General features: G+C 42.2%; 1 long non-coding RNA gene across 1 annotated transcript in view; it reads left to right on the top strand.

Annotated features, from left to right (window-relative positions):
* Positions 1–571: 571 nt before the first annotated feature.
* The window catches only part of LOC123333947, a 75,703-nt gene continuing 53,569 nt past the window's right edge, over positions 572–22,705 (top strand). The window contains exons 1-2 of the long non-coding RNA XR_006551546.2: positions 572–1,017; positions 14,664–14,768. This is a non-coding gene — a long non-coding RNA (uncharacterized LOC123333947). The remainder of the gene's footprint in view (positions 1,018–14,663; positions 14,769–22,705) is intronic.

The following is a 22,705-nucleotide window of genomic DNA, read 5'->3' as shown; positions in this document are numbered from 1 at the left end:
ATTTCATAATAACCCTTTGACTTCTGAATGCCTCTAAGACTAGCAAGACCTTGTGCTGGGCTGTGCTAAGTTGCTTCAGTCATGTCCGACTCTGTGTGACCCCATGGACCATAGCCAGCCAGGATCATCTTTCTATGAGATTCTCCAGGCAAGAATACTGGAGCGGGTTGCCATTCCCTCTTCTTCCCAATCCAGGGATTGAACCTATGTCTCTTACATCTCCTGAATTGGCAGGTGATTTCTTCACCACTAGGGCCAACTGGGCTGGTTATTATTTTTTTAAACAACCCAAGAAGGAGTTTATCAACATGAACTGGGGAGAAGATGTCATCCAGATGCCGGGGTGTGGCTTGAACTGCTTGTAGCTGGATACATAGAGACTGTTGTGCGCCCATCTGAAGAGACAAGGAGAAGACAGGTGCCCTGCATTGTGAGCCAGCAAGATGCTTGACCAATTATTAGAGTGGAATTAGAAGATTACATCTAATTCTTAAGCATGGTTTTGGGAATTTTACTCTGGGATGTGACATCATTTATTGAAAACTGAGTATCAACTCTATGCCAGGTCCTGGGGATAAATAATAAGTGAGCATTGTCTCTGCCCCTTCAGACTCAGAGCCTGGTGAGAACATGGACACCTACTCTATGAGGCAGAAGCTTCATAATATAGACGTGAGTGAGTGGCTGCTGGGGCCCACGGGATGTGGCCATAGGACTAGGAGTACACTGTGGAGGGGCCCTCTGCTGACTATCAGAAGGGGAATGAAGCAGACAGGCTGTGCTGGCTCGGCAGGAAGAATGCCCAGGCCAGCAGCTTCAGGCTAATTAAGTGAAAAGTGATGCGATTGATTTGTTTCCCTCTAGTTGAATAGAACTTAGTCAGCACGGAAAACCAATGAGTTTAAAATTTCTCCACCTTGAGCCTGCAAGATGATTTCAGCATCTTCCCTCAACCCTGAATGCTGATGTTGAAATGTGATGGCGTTTAAGTATTTAAAAGTACATCATTGGAGCTGGGTGAGTGGGGTTGAACTAACAACCCACAACAAGTATGCTGGTCAGCCTTGGGTGTGTGTAAGGTGAGAGGGAGGTGGGGACATTGAAAGGATTGTAGGAAGTGACATCGTTGGATCTGTTTAAGTAGATCATTCTGGTAGAGCCTAAGCTAGTGATTTGGAATGGGAAAGACAGGGAAAGGGGTAGAAGGGGGCCAATGGGATTGTTCAGGCAACAGCTGAGGAAGAGTGGTATTAAAAGAGAAGAGGAAACATTTCTCAGGAGTTGATAAGAGCCAGGGACCTATTTTATCCTTGACAAATTTGTAGCAGAAAAATTAGATGTCAGCTATTTCATTTTGAGGGTCAGAATTCAAGGAGTTTCCTGAGTTTGCTGAATTCAAACAGTTTATTACCTAGTTATGCTTTTTAGTTTTAACTTCAACAATAATATTTTGAATAACAACAATGTACTAAGCCCCATGTGCATGGTTTTGGGGTTACAAAGATGTGGACTACTTAGACCTGTGCTGGGGGGTCCTCTGTTTCATCTTGACTGGTGGGGAAAGATACATGATCAACTGTCACGGGAGGGCTGGAAAACCGGCCCCTGTTATATGCCATGTGCTTTGGGGGCAGAGAGGAAAGCCCATATCTAACTCTCCCAGTGGGGTCAGGGAAAGACTTCATGAACTTGAAGGGTGAGTAGCAGCTCACCAAATGATGGAATGGGGCAGGAAGGGAATTTCAGACAGAGGAGACACACAAAGAGGTGTGGCAGCATATAACACATTCAGAGACCTGTGGTGTAACAATTAAGACGTTGGCTCTCCAGTTAGACAGCTTCTGTTTAAATTCTGGGCCTTTCAATTCTGAACACATTACTCAACTTTCTGTGTCTCCATTTGCTCATCTTTTAAATACGGTTGTTAGTAATACCTATCCTATATTGCATGCTTCCCCAGTGGCTCAGCGGCAAAGATTTCCCCTGCAATGCAGGAGCCACAGGAGATGCAGGTTCAATCTCTGGGTCAGGAAGATTCCCTGGAGGAGGACAAGTCAACCCACACCTGTATTCTTGCCTGGAGAATCCCAAGGACGGGGGAGCCTGGCAGGCTACAGTCCATGGGGTTGCAAAGAGTTGGACATGTAACTGAAGCAACTTAGCATGCATGCATGCATTCTATATTCAAAAAAGTTTGTGAAGAGAACTCTAACTCATAGATTTGTTATGAGGCTTAATAATAAGTTATTTAGAACAGTGCCTGGCACATAGTAAATTCTCAATAAATTCTAGCAGTTCTCATTTGACCAATTATTTAAGAGTTAAAGGAAGAGGGATGAGGGAAAATGGAAGGTGCAGCTATGCCTGCCTTTTCTTAAAAATATTCACAGATGTCACACAATATAGGCGAGAGGGCTCCTAGGACCAGACAAGGCTTAAGTAAAAATGCAGATGTTAAATCATTGCTGAGGACTGAATTGTATTCTCCCCACCCCAAGTTTGTATGAAGGCCCAACCCTCTGTGTAATGGTATTTGGGAATGGGGCCTAGGAAAGTGAATAGTGTCAGAGAAGGTCATGAGAGTAGGGCCATCAAGAGGGAATTAATGGAAGATGAGGAAGGAGGAGAGGAAAGATGAGGAGGAGGAGGAGGAAGAGAGATTTCTTTCTTTGCCATAATGAGAAAGTGGTTGGCTGCAAGTAAAGGAAGAGGGTCCTCACCAGCAACTAAACTTGTCAATACCTTGATCTTGAACTTCCCCAAGAACTGTAAGACATAAATGTTTGCTGTTTAAGCTACCTAGTTGGTGGCATTTTGTTAAGGCAGCCTGAGCACATTAATACAGATTTTGCTACCAGAAAGAGGGGTACTGATGTAACAAATACCTAAACATGTGGAAGCAGCTTTGTAACTGGGTGATGAGTAGAGGCTGGACAAGATTTGAGGCACGTGCTAGAAATGTTAAAAGTGATTCTGGTGAGGTCTCAGGTGGAAATGAGGAGCATGTTACGGGAAACTGGAGGAAAGGCAATCCTCGTTATAAAGTGGCAAAGAACTTGGGTGAACTGTTTGCTAGTGTCTGTGGTGTTTGTAGAATTTCCAAGTGATGAAATTGGATATTTATTTGAGGAGATTTTTAAGCAAAAATTTGAAGGAGTAGCTTTATTTCTCTTGAATGCCTATAGTAAAATGTGAAAGGAAAAAGACAGATTGAAGAAGAGATTGTTCAGCAAAAAGGAGGCAGAACTTGAAGATTTGGGAAATCTGCCTATCCATATTGCAACACGTGAGGAAGCTTGCAAAGAGAGCACTATTAGAGGGACTGAACAACCATTTGATGAAGAGATCATGTATGTGACTCACAGGCTTAATCCAGCATTTTAACAGAAGCTAAGGACAGAGATGCAATTATATCAGTGAAGACACTGATAGTCTGAATGACAGAGAACAGAAAAAATATGAGACAAAATAAAGAATTGTCAGACTTCTTCAATCCTGTAGGACTGGGCCATAGACCTATTCAGTTGTGGACACATGCTGTTCCTCAAGAAAAAGGAAGAAGGACTCTAAAGATACAGAGATGATGAGTGCCCCTGCTTGTGACAAGTAGGTGTCTGTTGTTTAAGCCACCCCATCTGTGATATTTTGTGATAGCAGCTTAAGCAGACGAATGCAACTCTCTAAGACTTGGAGGAAGGAGTTCAAACTCCATAACGGCTGGTGGAAACCTGGCCTTGAATCTGGATAGTTTCAGTTTATCCTCTGGAGCAAATGAGCTAATTACTCACAAACCACCACATTTCAACAGCTGGATTCAAACAACATATTCCCCTGTAGAGCCATTCTTCATGCTTACTGATTTGAAGACCAAGGTTTGTCTCATAAATTGGAGGGAAATAACAAAACGCGGGCCCTGATGTGGTCTGTGGCGGGCAGACAGCAGTGTGCTGGATTTCACTGAGCCTTCCTTTCAACCGAGCAAACTAATGGCACCTCTTTTACCCTCAAGTCTAAGGACCACTGTGCTGGGGAAACACCGGCCCAGTCAGGACCTCCGGCCCTCCAGCGATGGGAAAGACTGAAATACGCTAAGACTAGTCATTCATCTGATCTGTATGCCTTTTGGGCATCCTGTTATTCAACTTTTTGAACTGATAATTTCTGCTTTGGGGAGTTGACCATCTTAGGATTTCTCTGTGTCTGTCCTTATACTAAGAAGCATCAGTAACTAGTGAGACAATAAAGGATCAAAGAAGCATATAATGTTTTACACATCTATTCTGCTCTCTCCCAGCAAGGCACTGTGAGGAATAATAATAACTACCAATTTATTGAGTGTTTGTGTGAGTGTGTGTGTATACTCATGCCAGACTCTAAGCACTTGATATGTATATTCTCATTTAATCTTTATAGCAAATTTATGGAATAGAAATTGGTATGCCCAATTTACTGAGGAGGAAGCTGAAGCTCCGAGACCTTAAATAACATATGTGAGGTCATTCAGCTAAAAAGAAGTAGTATTGGGCCTTGAATTCTTGAGCCTTTATGACTCCAGAGACCTTGTCCTTGACCATTTTGACAGTCTGCCTGCCCTGATACTGAAGCAACACAAGGCTGGGTCTTTGTCCACAGAGACGTTGTGCCAGCTGTTACAGACTGTGTAGGGCAGACATCCAGGGCTTATTATAAAAGGGAGTATGCAGTTTAACATAAGACTAAAGAGAGTTAAAAAACAAAGAAGTGCTTCCAGAGACCTGCAGGGACCGTGGTGCTGGGAACAGGGACACAGGTCTACTTCTCAGAGTAGGAGCTTGTAATGTGCGCAGATGCTCCACCAGCTGACTACTGAAGAAGGACACAGAAGTACCTGGGTGCTCAGGTGGTAGCTCTACTTCCTCTGTCAGACAAAGTTTCAGTTTTAGAAAAGCAGAGTCATAGAAATTTCCTCAGTTCAGTTCAGTTCAGTGACTCAGTGTTGTCTGACTCTTTGTGACCCCATAGACTGCAGCATGCCAGGCCTCCCTGTCCATCACCAACTCCCGAAGTTCGCTCAAACTCATGTCCACTGAGTCGGTGATGCCATCCAACTATCTCATCCTCTGTCATCCACTTCTCCTCCTGCCTTCAATCTTTCCCAGCATCAGGGTCTTTGAGTCAGTTCTTTGCATCAAGTGGTCAAAGTATTGGAGTTTCAGGTTCAGCATCAGTCCTTTCAGTGAATATTCAGGACTGATTTCCTTTAGGATGGACTTGTTGGATCTGCTTGCAGTCCAAGGGACTCTCAAGAGTCTTCTCTAACACCACAGTTCAAAAGCATCAATTCTTCTGTGCTCAGTTTTCTTTATAGTCCAACTCTCACATCCATACATGACTATTGGAAAAACCATGCTTTCACTACATGGACCTTTCTTGACAAAGTAATGTCCCTGCTTTTTAATATGCTGTCTAGGTTGGTCATAGCTTTTCTTCCAGGGACCATGCGTCTTTTAATTTCATGACTGCAGTCACCATCTGCAGTGATTTTGGAGCCTCCCCAAAATAAAGTCTCTCACTGTTTCCATTGTTTCCCCATCTGTTTGCCTTGAAGTGATGGGACTAGATGTCATGATCTTAGTTTTGTAAATACTGAGTTTTAAGCCAAATTTATCACTCTCCTCTTTCACTTTCATCAAGAGGAGCTTTAGTTCTTCACTTTCTGCCATAAGGGTAGTGTCATCTGTATATCTGAAGTTACTTATATTTTTCCCAGCAATCTTGATTCCAGCTTGTTCTTCATCCAGCCTGGCATTTCACATGATATACTCTGCAGATAAGTTAAATAAGCAGGGTGACAGTATACAACCTTGATGTACTCCTTTCCCAATTTGGAACCAGTCTGTTGTTTCATGTCCATTTCTAACTGTTGCTTTTTCACCTGCATACAGATTTCTCAGGAGGCCAGTAAGATGTTCTGGTATTCCCATCTCTTTAAGAATTTTCCACAGTTTGTTGTGATCCACACAGTCAAAGTCTTTGATAATTTTTTTATGGAATTCTCTTGCTTTTTCTATGATCCAACTGATACTGGCAATTTGATCTCTGGCTCCTCTGCCTTTTCTAAATCCAGTTTGAACATTGTGAAGCTCATGGTTCACATACTGTTGAAGCCTTGGCTTAGAGAACTTTGAGCATTACTTTGCTAGTGTGTGAGATCAGTATAATTGTGCAGTAGTTTGAACATTCTTTGGCATTGCCTTTCTTTGGGATTAGAATGAAAACTGACCTTTTCCAGTCCTGTGGCCACTGCTGTTTTCCAAATTTGCTGGCATATTGAGTGCATCACTTTCACAGCATCATCTTTTAGGATTTGAAATAGCTCAACTGGAATTCCATCATCTCCACTAGCTTTGTTTGTAGTGATGCTTCCTAAGGCCCACTTGACTTCACATTCCAGGATGTCTGTCTCTAGTCCAGTGATCACACCATCGTGGTTGTCTGGGTCATGAAGATCTTTTTTGTATAATTCTTCTGTGTATTCTTGCCACCACTTCTTAATATCTTCTGCTTCTGTTAGGTCCATACTATTTCTATCTTTTATTGTGTGCATCTTTTCATGAAATATTCCCTTGATATCTCTAATTTTCTTGAAGAGCTCTCTAGTCTTTCCTATTCTATTGTTTTCTTCTATTTCTTTGAGTGTTTGAATGTCTCCTGTTTGAATTTTTGAGTGTCTCCTGTGGAGTCCAGGACAGCAGTGGCCTGCCACAGGGGCAGGGGCTCTGGGTGCAGCAGACGTGGGTGTACCATAAGCCCTCTTGGAGGAGGTCATCATTAACCCCACCATAGAGCCGCTGAGCAAATGACCCACAAACTGCAGAATAATTATACCAAATAAATTCTTGTACTGCTAAAAAGTTCTAGGACCTACAGTACATTTCCCAACCTGGGGATCTGGCAAAACAAAGTTCTTAGTGATCCATTGATACCTTACTATTTAGTTTATAAATGATACATATCCTGACTCAGAAGAGGCAACTTCTGAACAGGCACACAGTGAATGGGGGACTGCTGGGCAAGGGTGAAAAACCTGAAGAGTGGATCACACTGAGACAGGACTTCAACCTGAAGACCCTCCTCAACAGTGAGGCTTAAGAACAAATCAGACAGTGTTCTCTGGGCTGGCAACTAGCCCTGCCCTGAAAGATAGCCCTTTGGTTAGGCAAAATTAACTATCTCCACCACAGGTTCAGAGATGTAAATCAGCTTTACAGAGATGTAAAACAGATGTGGAGAAGGCAATGGCAACCCACTCCAGTACTCTTGCCTGGGAAATCCCATGGATGGAGGAGCCTGGTAGGCTACAGTCCATGGGGTTCCGAAGAGTCGGACACGACTGAGCAACTTCACTTTCACTTTTCACTTTCCTGCACTGGAGATGGAAATGGCAACCCACTCCAGAATGCTTGCCTGGAGAATTCCAGGGATGGGAGCCTGGTCTATGGGGTCACACAGAGTCGGACAGGACTGACGTGACTTAGCAGCAGCAGCAGCAGCAGCAGCAAAACAGATGTAAAGGGGGCTCCTTTCTTGCCAACTGTGAAAGAGGATCTAAATGTTTGAGCTCTAATCATCTGTTAGCAGTCTCAAACATCACTTTGAAGTGAATGGAAAATGTGTGTTTGTGTGTATGAGCATGTGTGTGTATATATGTGTATGCATGCACATATTTGCACATACTCATTTATATGTGCTGTCCCTGTGCAAATACTTCTGTGTATATGAGTGTGTGTATGAGTGCATATGTAGGGGTGAGGAGTAGCATAGCATAGAGAAGTGGCTAAAATAATTGATTCCAGACATAGATCTGTGTTCAAACCTTTGCTTTGCCACACGCTGCGTGGCAAGTTACTTAACTTCACAAATCTTGGCTTCTTCATGGGTAAAACTGAAGTAACAATGCTTTCCTCATGAAGTTAGTGAGGGCTAACTGAGACAATATGCAGGGTCCTTAGTGCGATAGCTGAGAATTCAGTAAGTGGGTTTTGCAGAAATCTTAACTCAGTTATCACAGGAGAGTGCATGAGCTGCCCATCCAAATCCTGGCCACCACTGCATGGTGTAGGAATGGACTCTTCTCCCTCCACAGCCTCACAATCAGGCATCATAATATTCTGAAACACCTGTGTTTGCCCTTAAACAGTGTAAAATTCAAATAGTATAGCAACTATTAAAGGAATTAAAGGTGAGAGAGAGAAAACTGTAAAGAAAAGGCACCAACACCCAGGGCTGCTGCACCCAGAGCCCCTGCCCCTGTGGCAGCCACTGCTGACCCAGGATGTCACCCTTCTAAGGCATTTTATGCAGGTGCCATTTTTGCCTTTAGGATGCCTATAGGCGATGGCACCCCACTCCAGTACTTCTGTCTGGAAAATCCCACGGACGGAGGAGCCCGGTGGGCTGCAGTCCATGGGGTCGCGAAGAGTTGGACACGACTGAGCGACTTCCCTTTCCCTTTCCCTTTTCTATATCTTTATAGTTTTGTTTAGGATATGAATGGAGAATATTTCCAGAAACTTTTGGCATCAAGCCAGGCATTCCCTCTCTAAATAGCTGCACATCTCTTTCTAGAGAAATGATGTTCAAAGGACAAGGCAAACCACCTTCCTCTTTTTCTCCCCTGAGGAGGGTCCCTAGGGCTTCCTGAAAGAGCAGCAGACATCAGAAGCTGGGATGCACAGGAAAAATCCGGGCCCTGGGGCAACCCCATATTCCTGACTGTCTCCGTCTTCCTCAGTATGATAAGAACAGAGCAGGCCTAGAACCTGAGGTTTGAATGGGAGTTCAGCTGTGTGAGGAGTGGGAGAGAAGGGTGTGGCTTTAGAAACACACGAAGTAGAAGGAAACTGGACTGACAGGCCTGCTGCTCAGTGCAGATGACAGAGAAAAGACAGATGGACTCGTGGGAGCATTTGTAGAGACTGCTATAGATTTCTTCTGATTTAATTGTCACAAGATGACAGGATGTAGGAGGTAGGTAGTCATACACATTACAGACAATAAAGCTCATGTCTTCGGAGAGGTGAAGGGACTTTGCAAGTGGACTTTGCACTTGAACACTTGACCCATTGTGCTTGCCCTGAGCATCCCAGCTGCTCACCACTTACTCTGCATCTGAGAACGCCTGAGGGGAGGTGGGGAAGAATATGCTTAGCAAGAAAATTGTTCACCTGGCTGAGGTGGTTTTAAACCAGAATTCAGGGAAAAAGGAGAAAAATGCCTGAGTATCAGTTGTTATAGCTGTGAACGAGAGGGTCCTGGCATGGAGAGGAGTAGTGGAACTGTGCAGCTATTCAAAACAGGCAGGAAGAGCAGACTGTGGCAAAAACAACACTGAAGACTGTATATACAGATCCAGTGACATGCAGGACATAGAGAATGCATTAAGAAATGCCAAGATTTTAACACAGAGCACTGTGGCAGAAATGTCTAAGAGTGTATCAGTGCAAAGAACCCAGGGTGTAAGTGTGGGGTGGAGGCAGGGACAGTAAGTAACTGCGCAGGGGGGATCCCAGAGGGGCTCAGATATTTAAAAACCTTGCATAAAAGATGGAAATATCTCCAAATAACCAGGAAACCACAAGAGAGGCACAGATGTACAAAAATAGTGTTGGAATTGGTAAAGCCCAGAATGAGATGCAGCTTAAAAAATTTTTATTGCCCCCCCACCCCTCCAAAAAAAAGAAGAAGAAGAAAGAAAAAAAAGTTACCTTTGAAGTAAGATGCTGAAGTAAGAGCTGAATGGTAGTCCAAAGATGACAGAGAAAACAGCTCTCATTTGCCTCTGTCTTCACTATCAAGCAGAATGACCTTGAAACTGGAAAGGGTAGAACAAACATGATTAAGAGGGAATTGAAATCTAAGATGAGTGAAGTGACAGTACAAAGCAGCTCTAAAGGCATTCAAACTCAGATGAATTACTTCCAAGGGAGCTGGAAGAAATTGCAGATGTGGCCACAGAGATGCTGCCCTGAACTCTGAAGAATCAGGGAGAATGAAAGAACCACATGATATCTGCTTCTATAAAGGGAAAAAGTTAAGCTCCCACAGCTTGACCTTGATACCTGGCTAAGTCCCAGCTATCATGGAGTAAAAGTAGATTTAGCAGAGGAAATGATGTCCCTTTGGAACTGGCATGAGTTTATTTAAAACAAGGCAATATGAGTTGAGGTACTCACATTATCTCTTTTTGTAATGGGGGACTATGTTGGTGGATGAGACAAGCAAGGTGTGCAAAGAGGTTTGAATGATGAGTGGACTGAACAATGCCTCTAGGGGGAAGTAGATTGAATGACCATTCACAAAATATGTTGGTAAAGGGTCTGATGGAGCTGGGGTCTCTGAGAAAGCACCATGACTAGTGCCTTTCTTCTTACCTGCATTCCGAAGAAATGGAGGTAAAGATAAACGAGTTAAGCAGACAAGAACTGTGCATGTTAAGTAGCTTTGTCATGTCTGACTCTTTATGACCTGATGGACTGTAGCCTGGCAGGCTCTTTTGTCCATGGGATTCTCCAAGCAAGAATACTGGAGTGGGTCGCCACCCCCTCCTCCAGGGGATCTTCCTGACCCAGGGACAGAACTTCTTACATCTCCTGCATTGGCAGATGGGTTCTTTACAACTAGCGCCACTGACGAGAACTAAAATATCACATTTATTACTGATGAAGACTAATTTGGGACTCAGCTTAGTGTGAGAACCAACTAGACACCCACTCAGCCGTCAGCAGCATGTATGAGGCCGAGTTTCCTGGGGAGAAGAGCAGAGGTTTTTATCTCAACAGAGACAAAAAGAATAGCTTAGGTAAGAGTGTCCACTTTACGTGGAGAAGTGTCCCCCCGTAGATGTCATCATCTGATACTGTACCAATCTCACTATTACTTCCACTTACTTGTCTGCCTCCTTCACCCTCCACATCCTTCACATTCAAGGTCCTCTGTAAGTATGGAATGGATACTTTTCTTGAAATATTAACTGAATTACTTTTCATTCTTGGTGAAACCTGTTTGTTCCTAGTTCTTACTTGCCTCAAGGGCCTCTGCCTATCAGAGGTAGTCATTGTTTCTAGAGAGTGATAAAAAGGTGGCAAAGGAATCACTGCTCAGTTTTGTTTCAAAGTAGCATTTTGTTTAAAATAATTTCAGTCCACAGCCTAGACAGTTGTTTGAAAAATAATTAGTAAGAGTCAGGCTGACAAGGTTTGTTGGCATCCAGAGAAACACAATTGGCCTATTCAGTTTACAAACTGGGTATTTAGACTCATGTTTTTTTCTTAATTCAGTGCCAGGGATCCTGGGCTAGCTGAGTTAGCTTGGTTGAATGAAGCTCTTTGCTAAGACCAATGTAGAGAATTATGTTTTCAGATACTTCAGCTGAATGGGGATGTGTGTGTGTATGTGTGTGTGTGTGTGTGTGTGTGTGTGTGTGGTGGGCCCAGGGGAGTTAACAAAACCAAACTTTTACATCAGTGTCATAATCACATAATGTTGGAATCTTTATGTACCAGGTCCAGTTGGAATTTGGGTTCTGTTGATATGGTCCTGGGGAACCTACTTCATTTTTGTTGTTGTTCAGCTGCTAAGTCCTGTCTGATTCTTTGTGACCCCATGGACTGCAGCATGCCAGGCTTTCTTGTCCTTCACTATCTCCTGAAGTTTGCTCAAACTCATGTCTATTGAATCAGTGATACTATCTAACCATCTCAACCTCTGCTGCCCCCTTCTCTTCTTGCCATCATTCTTTCCCAGCATCAGGATCTTTTCTAACTCAATGAGTCAGCTCTTTGCTTCAGGTGGCCAAAGTATTGGAGATTCAGCTTCAGCATCAGTTCTTTCAGTGAATATTCAGGGTTGATCTCCTTTAGGATTGACTGGTTCGATCTCTTTGTTGTCCAAGGGACTCTCAAGAGTCTTCTCCAGCACCACAGTTTGAAAACATCAATTCTTCAGTGCTCAGCCTTCTTTATGATCCAACTCTCACATCTGTATCTTTATTCCATTAGCTATAAAGTGGTGACAGCCGGCTCACATGAACAACTGTGGCCACCACATAAATGCAACCCTAAACGCCAGCTTAGAGACACCTCTAGATGTTGACTCCTTGCCATCCTCTTCTCTTGTAGAGGATCTCCTGGACCACTGTACCCTTTATTGAATATTTCCATTTCTTGGTTAGCAGAATGAGATTTGGCAAACTTGCCTTAGCCTATCATTTATTTCAGGACAGACACCCTCATACAGAACACACTGGTCATAGCAAACACCCTCTTCCAATAATACAAGAGACGACTTGTCTCTTGTTGACTCTTGTCTCTTGGTATTGACTTGATGGTCAATACCAAAATCAGTTTGATTATATTCATTGCAGTCAAAGATGGAGAAACCCTATACAGTCAGCAAAAACAAGACCAAGAGTTGACCGTGGCTCAGATCATGAACTCCTTATTGACAAATTCAGACTTAAATTGAAGAAAGTAGAGAAAATCAATAAGCCATTCAGGTATGACCTAAATCAAATCCCTTACAATTATACAGTGGACATGACAAATAGATTCAAGAGATTAGATATGATAGACAGAGTGCCTGAAGAATTATGGGCAGAGGTTTGTAACATTTTACAGGAGGCAATGATCAAAACCATCCCCTAAAAAAGAAATGCAAAAAGGTAAAAGGGTTGTTAGAGGCCTTACAATTAGCTGAGAAAGAAGAGAAACAAAAAGCAAGGGAGAAAAGGATATGCCATCTAAATGCAGAGTTCCAGAGAATAGTAAGGGACAAGAAAGCCTTCCTCAGTGATCAGTGCAAAGAAATAGAGGAAAACAATGGAATGGGAAAGACTAGAGATCTCTTCAAGAAAATTAGAGACACAATTGGAACATTTCATGCAAAGATGGGAACAATAAAGGACAGAAACATTATGGACCTAACAGAAGCAGAAGATATTAAGAAGAGGTGGAAAGAATACACAGAAGAACTATACAAAAAAGATCTTAATGACCCAGACAACCATGATGATGTGATTACTCACCTAGAACCAGACATCTTGGAATATGAAGTCAAGTGGGCCTTAGGAAGCATCACTACAAACAAAGCTAGTGGAGATGATGGAATTCCAGCTGAGCTATTTCAAATCTTAAAAGATTATGCTGTTAAAATGCTGCACTCAATGTGCCAGCAAATTTGGAAAACTCAGCAGTGGCCACAGGACTGGAAAAGGTCAGTTTTCATTCCAATCCCAAAGAAAGGCAATGCCAAAGAATGCTCAAACTACTGCACAATTGCACTCATCTCACATGCTAGTAAAGTAATGCTTAAAATTCTCCAAGCTACGCTTCAACAGTATGTGAACCGAGAATTCCAGATGTTCAAACTGGATTTAGAAAAGGCAGAGGAACCAGGGATCAAATTGCCAGTATTGGTTGAATCATTGAAAAAGTGAGAGAGTTCCAGAAAAACATTTACTTCTGCTTTATTGACTATGCCAAAGCCTTTGACTGTGTGGACCACAACAAACTGTGGAAAATTATTAAAGAGATGGGAATACCAGACCACCTGACCTGCTTCCTGAGAAACCCATGTACAAATCAAGAAGCAACAGATAGAATTTGACTGGTTCCAAATAGGGAAAGTAGTACATCAAGGCTGTATATTGTCACCCCGCTTATTTAACTTCTATTTAGAGTACATCATGTGAAATGCTGGGCTAGATTCAGCATAAACTGGAATCAAGATTGCTGGGAGAAATATCAATAACCTCAGATATGCAGATGACACCACCCTTATGGCAGAAAGTGAAGAGGAACTAAAGAGCCTCTTGATGAAGGTGAAAGAGGAAAGTGAAAGAGCTGGCTTAAAACACAACATTCAAAAAACCAAGATCATGGCATCCAGTCTCATCACTTTATGGCAAGTAGATAAGGAAACAATGGAAGCAGTGACAGACTTTATATTCTTGGGCTCCAAAAATCACTGTCGATGGTGGCTGCAGCCACAAAATTAAGAGACAGTTGCTCCTTGGAAGAAAAGCTGTGATGAAACTAGACAGCGTATTAAAAAGCCAGAGACATTACTTTGCCAACAAAGGTCCATCTAGTTAAAGCTATGGTTTTTCCAGCAGCCATGTATGGATGTGAGAGCTGGACCATAAAGAAAGCTGAGTATGAAGAATTGATGCTTTTGAACTGTGGTGTTGGAGAAGACTCTTGAGAGTCCCTTGGACTGCAAAGAGAGCCAACCAGTCCATCCTAAAGGAAATCAACCCTGAATATTCACTGGAAGAACAGATGCTGAAGCTCCAATGCTTTGTTTGACCACCTGATGCGAAGAGCTGACTCATTAGGAAAGGCCCTGATGCTAGGAAAGATTGAGAGGGGGAGAAAGGGATGACAGAGGATGAGATGGTTGGATGGCATCAGCGACTTGTTGGACATGGGTTTGAGCAAGCTCTGGGAGATGGTGAAGGACAGGGGAGCCTGATGTGCTGCAGTCCATGGGGTCATAAAGTGTCGGATATGACTGAGCAACTGAACACCAACAACAATGAAGAGTAAATAAGATTTTATAAAATGCCTGGCATCATGCTTGGTATATAGTGGTACTTAAGAATGTTAATTCTCTTCCTTTCATAGGATCTTCCAGAGGGCTGACTCAGAGAGAAGAAAGATGATGGCTCTTCGTATTTAGAATTCAACATTTCAAGAGAAAAAGAGAGCTGTGGGAAAAGGGCCAAGGAGGTAGGGTGCTGTTCTTTTGATTCTAGCTGAGATTTATCTTATAATAGCTACTTAGCCCACTGACTGCTTAGTCACTTAATCCACAGTCACCTCCATTAGTCACTGCTTATAGGCTAATTCTTATCACAATTATAATTCCTTCAGTTTATTTTTAAATGCAGTATTATTGCCATTGGAAAAATCAAGCTGGAACCCAGCAAAGCCAAATGAGCAAAACCTGTAGGAGAGATTAAATCTTTGGATCAGATGGATCTATCAGTGGAGGATTTCAGAAATAAAGATGGGATGCGTTGAAAAGTTAAAAAAGACAGACTAGGGTTGGAACTCAAAGAATCCAACAGGATAAATACCTTGGTATGATATAGGGAAGGATCTGATGGAAGATCCAGGGCCAGGCTATTTGTATCTTTGCAGTCCTTCAAGGCTGACACATGTTAGGGCTGCAAATATGATGCTGAAGGATGTCATAGGGTTTCTGAAAAACCTGTAGAATAGTGTAAATGTTGATGCCTCTCAGGCAGGGCTGGCTTTATGGGTGTAAGACCTGTGCAAGACTCTACTCTCAGAGGAAGCAGGGATCTTGGTTTATCCTCTGCTGTCAGTGTCTTGAAATTCTTAATAATCTTATCTTTGAATGTGTGTTTTGTAAGAAAGCCCAATGGAGCATGTATGCGAGCAGAGGAGATATTCTAGGCAACATGTGTGTAAGTATAGGCCAGACTTGTAAACATAGCAGGTAACGTGCGTGCTGAGGAGTTGGCCTGACAGTCTGCCTGCATGCTTGGGGTGTTCAGGGTGCTGCAGGGCACAGCCCTGGGGCTGGATTGGCAGTGATGATGGTGACAGAAGCAGCGGAGGTAGCGATATGGCCATGGGAGAAAGGTGGAACTCCATGTGGCCGGTGCTAGGGTCTGGGGTCGAGACTTGCCTGTCCATCCTAGAGCCTGTCCCTATGCCAGCTGCACAAGTATTAACTCCAGCCTGAGCAATAGGACAGGAACTACAGGAAAAGCGAGCAAGCTTTGTCAGAAAATTATTACAAACTGCCAGTGAGTATGCACATGGACTTTGCTATAAAGTATACATTAGAGTTATAATTCTTCAGTCTGTTTATTATTAAAGAACTACAAATGTTCTTTTTTATTGAAATATATTTGACATATAATACTGTAAATTTAAGGTGTACAATGTGTTGATTTGATATACTTATATACTCTAATATGATTGCCTTTGTAGAGAGAATTAGCAACTCCATCATGTCACATAATCATCATTTCTTTTTAATGATTGGAATAATTAAGATCTAGTCTCTTAACAACTTTGATTATACTACAATACTGATGCCTGTATTTACTATACTGTGCATTCTTTTTTTGGACTGGAGTATAATTGCTTAAAATGCTGTGTTAGTTTCTGCTGTACATCCAAGTGAATCAGTTACATGTCTACATATAGCCCCTCTTCCTTGGACTCCTTCCCGTTTAGGTCACCACAGAGCACTGAGTAGAGTTCCCCGTGCTATACAATTTGCTCTCGTTAGTTATCTATTTTATACATGGTAGTGTATGTTTGTCAAGCCCAGTCTCCCGGTTCATCCCCATGTACTCTGCATTCTTGAAGTCACACTGCAAGTAGGTGGTGCTCACTTGGATATTGATTAGCTGGCTGTATTAGAAGCTTAGAGGAAGAGAGGCTAGCAGATGATCCACCTAATCATTTCCTAGTATCTTATTTTACAGTGTTTAAAAAGTGTTTATATTGAAGTACAGTTAACTTACAATATCTTGGTAGTTTCAAGTGTACAGCACGGTGATTCAGTTATACACAAACACATTCTTTTTCAGATTCCTTTCTCTTATAATTACAAAATATTGAGTATAGTTCCCAGCAGGTCCTTGTTGTCTATATATTATATATATATATATAGTGGTGTGTATATGTTAATCCCAACTTACTAATTTGTCCCTGTCTCCCCCTTCAAAAAGTTCAGAATCTCTGGGTTTGAAAACTGCTGCAACATTGCAAAGCAAGCATGATTAGAAAGAGAAATCAAATTTAAAGATCATCTCATTCAATAGAAAAGAACACCACTTTCAAAAGATGCTTTGGATAAGCCAATTATCCATGAAAACTATTTAAAAATTAATTTTGCTTTGTAACTGAAGATACAACCATATGCCATACACAGATGTTTCAAGTGATACGTAAATCATGATGTTACTTTTGGTTTCTTGTACATCCTCCACAAGTTACAGGAAATATCAGAGGAAATATTAAGATGTCATTGGATGAATTTATATTTCAAATTAAATTCAGACTTACACAAAAGTGAATTGTGTGGAGTTAAATCTTTTTAGAAAAATTGTTTTGCAAGAATCATCAGCTGTAGATGCACTAAAATTTATATTTTGAAATAACTTATCAGAAATTTATCCCAATGTTGTCACAACCTTTAAAATACTCTTAACAGTTCCAGTAATAGCTGCATCAGCAGAAAGATCCTTCTCAAGATAAAAAATTACCAAAAATTATTTGTGATCTTGCAGTTGCCAAGAGAGATGCTTTCAATTACATCAACTGAAAATGAAGTTGCTAAAAGTATAAATTTTGGACCTAATAAATGAATATTTAGAAAAGCCAGACAGAAGAATCTCATAGTCAATCAAGATATCATTTTAATAACATATTGTTGCTTATTTTGTTCTGTAAAATGATATCAAAATATTGTATTTTTGCAATTTATAAATTTATGTGTGACTCATGTATCATCATCATACCTATGGTAGTTTGCAAGTAACACTGTTTTAGAAGAAAAAAGCTTTATGTCTTACATTGTTCTAGTGCAATCCGCATGCTTTGAGAGTACGGGGCCCTTTGCACTGGTCCTATGGGGTGTGTAGTAGTCCTGCTGTCAGGGCTACTTCTTAGCTGGCTTAAGGTTCATTGTGGATAAATGATCGTTTATCTTGTCTACTCTGATAAAAGCTTCGCGTGGGTTCTCACAGAAGAGAAAGCTCTGGAGGTCATGTAGCCGCAATAGGTGGCCTCCTTCTCTGTGGCTTGCACCAGGAACCAAGCTGTCAGGAGCTGACTCATTCACTGTGGACCTGCCACTCCTGGCACTGGGCCTGGCACAAGCTCAGCAAACATTTGTTGAATGGAAGAGTTGTGAATGCTATTGTCAGAATGGGGGACACTGAATTTCAGAGTTAAGCAAGATGCTCAAAGTCATGGCGCCATGTGAAGGGTTGAGATGACCGAGACAAGATGAAATCCAAGGTGTGCTGACTTAGCCAAGTGTGGGATTTTCAAACATGTCCCTCAGAACACTCCCTCTGGGGATGGTAATAGGGCTCTTGAGATTAGGGTCCAATGGCAGAGCAGATTTGGGAAATGTTTTAGATTAAACAAAAGCAGGTTTTAGGAATTCCCTGTGGTCCAGTGGTTAGGACTGCACATTAGTTCCCCAACCAGGGATCAAACCCTCAGCAAACTAAGATCCTGCAAGCTGTGTGGCATGGCCAAAAAAAACAAATCAAAGCAGGAAACAAACAAAAACCAAAAGCAGGTTTTGTTTTGGTAAACTATTGTGTTATTAGCTTTGTTGACGTTCCAGCATGCTCCCAGACCCTTTAAGAGAACAGTCTTTCTTCAAGTTGGTGATCATGGGATCTTTCCTTGGTGGAGGCTATTCTTCAGACACTCCCTGGGAAATGGTCATTGGGTCCTTCCTTTCTGGTTTCTTCTGGGTGCGGTCTCTAACAAATGACTAAAAAGCCATGCCAAAATCCTTCAGCAGCCAAACTTAGGGACCCAAGCTGGATGCAGAGTCTGCTTTTCATTACTGAGCCAGGTAACATGGTGCTGGGGAATGAGTGTGGAGCTGGAGCATGGAAGCCTGATTCCTCTCCTCTCTCTCTTAGCTGTGTGACATTGAATAAATCACCTCACCTCTCTGAGTCAGATTTCCTAGCTGTAAAATGGCAATAATAAAATCTTATCTTCGGTTACTGGAGGCTTACATGTGATAATGCATGTGACATAGTCTAGTACAAGGCCGGTCACATAATTGTTCAGTAAGTACTGGATCTCAGTTTCTGCAGTCAACCTATTTGCACTAGTAGGTGTTTGGCAAATACTTCTTAGTGCCAGAATCATGAATTCAGATGAAATTCTTCAAGAAACCAACTTATAAAATGGGAATAAAAAATATGAAAGTGAAAGTGTTAGTTGCTCAGTCGTGTCCAATTCTTTGTGATTCCATGGACTGTAGCCTGCCAAGCTCCTCTGTCCATGGGATTCTCCAGGCAAAAATGCTGGAGTGGGTTGCCATTCCTTTCTCTTGGGGATCTTTCCGACCCAGGGATCAAACCTGGGTCTCCTGCAGGCTGATTCTTTACCATCTGAGCCAAAACCATGCTATTCTGGTCAGAGTCAGGGTGGGAGACTGAGTGCAGGGCCATTTTCCATGAGCTCAACTTTTGCATACAAGTGTCTACTTGGCAGTTCCTTTCTGAGGTCCAACAGGCATGTCAAAACAAATCTGTTGATTCTTTTCCCTTGAAGCTGATGCCTTCTCCAAACATTTCCATTTCATAAGATGGTCCCACTATCCACCCAGTTACTTAGGTCCCAGTGCAGAAACTATCCTTGATTTTCTCTTTCTGTCACTCCCCAAACTTATCTGGCAAGCCTTGCCAGTTTGGCTTCAAGTTCATCCCCTTCTCCACCAGTATCTCTTATTTCAAATCATCGTTATATCTAACCTCATGTAGCAGGTGATGTTAGTGCCCACTCATCTCCCTTGGATTTTGCATCTCAATGAGCAAACCTGCCCTCCTCCAATCTTGAATGGTCAGTCTGTCTGCACACCTGCTATGATAGGAAGGGCTGTGGAGGTAACAATTGCTATCTCCTAACAGAAACCTCTATTTGGGAGTTGGCGCATAAATACCCTGACTCTCTCACTTTTGAGGCAGGACTATTCTTCGATGTGTATTGAAGCATTTCCCCAGGTTTCTCTGCAGCATTAAGCTCCAGTCACTCACTATGGCAACCGGCTTAATAAAATACTCTTTGCTGCTTGCTTTTTCTTTGTATTCCTTCCCCACACTTCTACCAAGGACTTCCCTTCATCTCCTAAATAAACAAATTGCACTTGAGCTCTTGTCTTAGGGTTTGCTTCTGGGGAACCCCAACTGAAACTCTGGCTTATGGAAATAGCCTCTTTTCTCCTACAAATCTTTCTCTGCATGATAACTAGACAGAAATTCTGAAAATGTAAAGTGGTTCATCTCTTCTCTATTTATAAACTTCTGTTCACTTCCCCTGCTCTTAAATTAAAATCCCAAGTGCTGGCTATAGCTCAACATGCTACAGATTCTCCTTGCATACCATTCTTTGTTTCTTCTACTTCTGCACTGGGTTGTTGTTTATATCTTGAATGTAACAACCCACCCCCATTTAAGGCACTTGCTCCTTCTGCCTAGAAAATTGAACTTCAGGGGCCAAGGTCCCTTTTAAAATTCCAGTCCAGTCCCAAAATCATTCCGTCTGAGAAGTCACCCTAATGTAGCCATGCCTTCCCTCCATTACAACTCTTTGCAATTACCTTTTTTTAATTTTAAAATTTATTTATTTAAATTTTGGCTGTACTGAGTCTTCACTGCTGTGTGCAGGCTTTCTCAAGTTGCAGTGAGTGGGGACTACTCTTCATTGCAGCGCGTAGGCTTCTCATTGCAGTGGTTTCTCTTATTGCGGAATGTGGTCTCTAGGCACAGAGGCTTCAGTAGCTGCAGTACATAGGCACCGTAGTTGCAGCATGTGAGCTCTAGAGTGTGGGCTCAGCATTTGTGGTGCATGGGCTTAGCTGCTCTGACGCATGTGGGATCTTCCTGGACCAGGCGCCTTGGCAGGTGGACTCTTAACCACTGGACCACCAGGAAGTCCTGCAATTATCTTGATATTTGCATATTTATTTCTTGTTCATCTTCTCCTTTTATAAGGGCCCTGCTATTAAGATAGGAACCGTGTGTGTCTTGTTCTCATTTTTGCCCCAGCACCTAGAACAGGGCTTAGAACTTAAAATGGACTTTGGTAAGTATTTATTGTTCCATGTCCAGTTCTAACTGTTACTTCCTGACCTGCATACAGATTTCTCAAGAGGCAGGTCAGGTGGTCTGGTATTCCCATCTCTTTCAGAATTTTCCACAGTTTATTGTGATCTACACAGTCAAAGGCTTTGGAATAGTCAATAAAGCAGAAATAGATTTTTTCTGGAACTCTCTTGCTTTTTCCATGATCCAGCGGATGTTTGGGAGTTGGTGATAGACAGGGAGGCCTGGCATGCTGCAATTCATGGGGTCGCAAAGAGTCAGACATGACTGAGTGACTGAACTGAACTGAACTGAAGTATTTATTGAATGAATGCATGTATGTGCATTGTAATATCTTGTTTGTCTTTAATTGTGTCAAATGATGATCTATCTGTTACCAGTTATCATTTGTATCAATTATAATTATCTTACTTAAAACTTATTTAATAATTAGAAATGAAACAAATGATTACTCATAAGGAAGACACTTATTTACCCAACAATTATGGAGGGTCAGAGATGTGCCAGGCACTGATCAGAGATGAATAAACAGTCTCACTTCTTTCATGGGAAAATTTGTAATTGAGAATAGAAAATCAAAAGAGCAGAAATTGTTTTATGCCTAACAACAACAACAGCAGTAGCCAGAATGACTCCTCTCTGAGGATGATTTCCAGCACCTTCACTTCACTATGGTCACTGAGCCTCATGACAGTGCTGTAAGTAGCTTCATTCTTTAAGGGAGGAAATGAAAGCTTACAGAGATGAAATGTTTTGCCAAAGCTTATATAGCTAATGAGAGACAACAGTGGGACTGGAGCTAGACTTGGAGCTTCCAGGAAGGTTCCACTGCCTCCCAATGCCTCCCACTGCATCTCTCCCCTGTGCATAGTCTGGGGCACAGAGCAGATGCCCATCAGGTGCTTGTTGACAGGTGAAATGATGCCTAATAACACCTTAGGAAGTATCCTCCATTTGGGAGCCCCTTGGGCGGCTTGACCAAAAGACGCTGCCAGCTGCTGCCACTGCTGATGGTCCAGAATTATGTGGTCACTGTGGGAGGCTGTTGGCTTCTTATAAAGCATATTTACTATTGAAAATGAATATTTGATGCAAGTGCACAGCTTCTAAGTAGATAAGCTATGCTTTCATATGTAGTTAGGTGAACCCATTAATGAAATACATTGGTTAAATAAGTAATATGTGTAATCCACTAATGTGCATTGGTGCCTAGTGCAGTAAGCCAATCTTAAACTAACAACTGTTAAGAGAACCAACTTGTTTAAGGCATAGATTTGCTCTATTTGAGGACAGGGAATTAATAGAGTTCTTCATGGTTATAAATAATAGATTGGTCTTTGCTTTACAAAGTTAACTCGGTAATGTAGTATTTGTCTTTCTACCCACTGCTTAGATAAAGCCCTAAACCGTGTTTGCCTGGGCTGGGAAGGCAGTAATTTTGTGAATCAAGTAACATGTGCTGCAAGGCAGGGATGAAGTGAGGAGAGCATGGAGAAAGCACCAGGGAAGATTAGATTAGGAATTAGAAAGGGCAGTGTGCCTGCTAATTGCTAGATAAGAGTTGAAGCCAAGGATGGTTGAACTCTCCTTGTGTGGGGTGGGATGTTCCAGTGAAAAGTCAGTGAACCTACCATTCAGGAGGAAACCTTAGACTGGAAGGTTACGTGTCTTTTTGGTTCATTGATCACTGTGTCTAGAGGGGAAGAAATTCTCACCAGCTCCCATAGGCCACCTGCTTTTTCCTCTTACTACCAAAAACCTTGCCCAAAAGAAAAGTAGACTCAGGATGGATTTGGTCATCAAAGGGTGATGTCTTGCTTT

This window comes from Bubalus bubalis, chromosome 6 (genome assembly GCF_019923935.1).
Source record: "Bubalus bubalis isolate 160015118507 breed Murrah chromosome 6, NDDB_SH_1, whole genome shotgun sequence".
NCBI lineage: Eukaryota > Metazoa > Chordata > Mammalia > Artiodactyla > Bovidae > Bubalus > Bubalus bubalis.
This window is presented reverse-complemented; position numbering and strand designations above follow the sequence as displayed.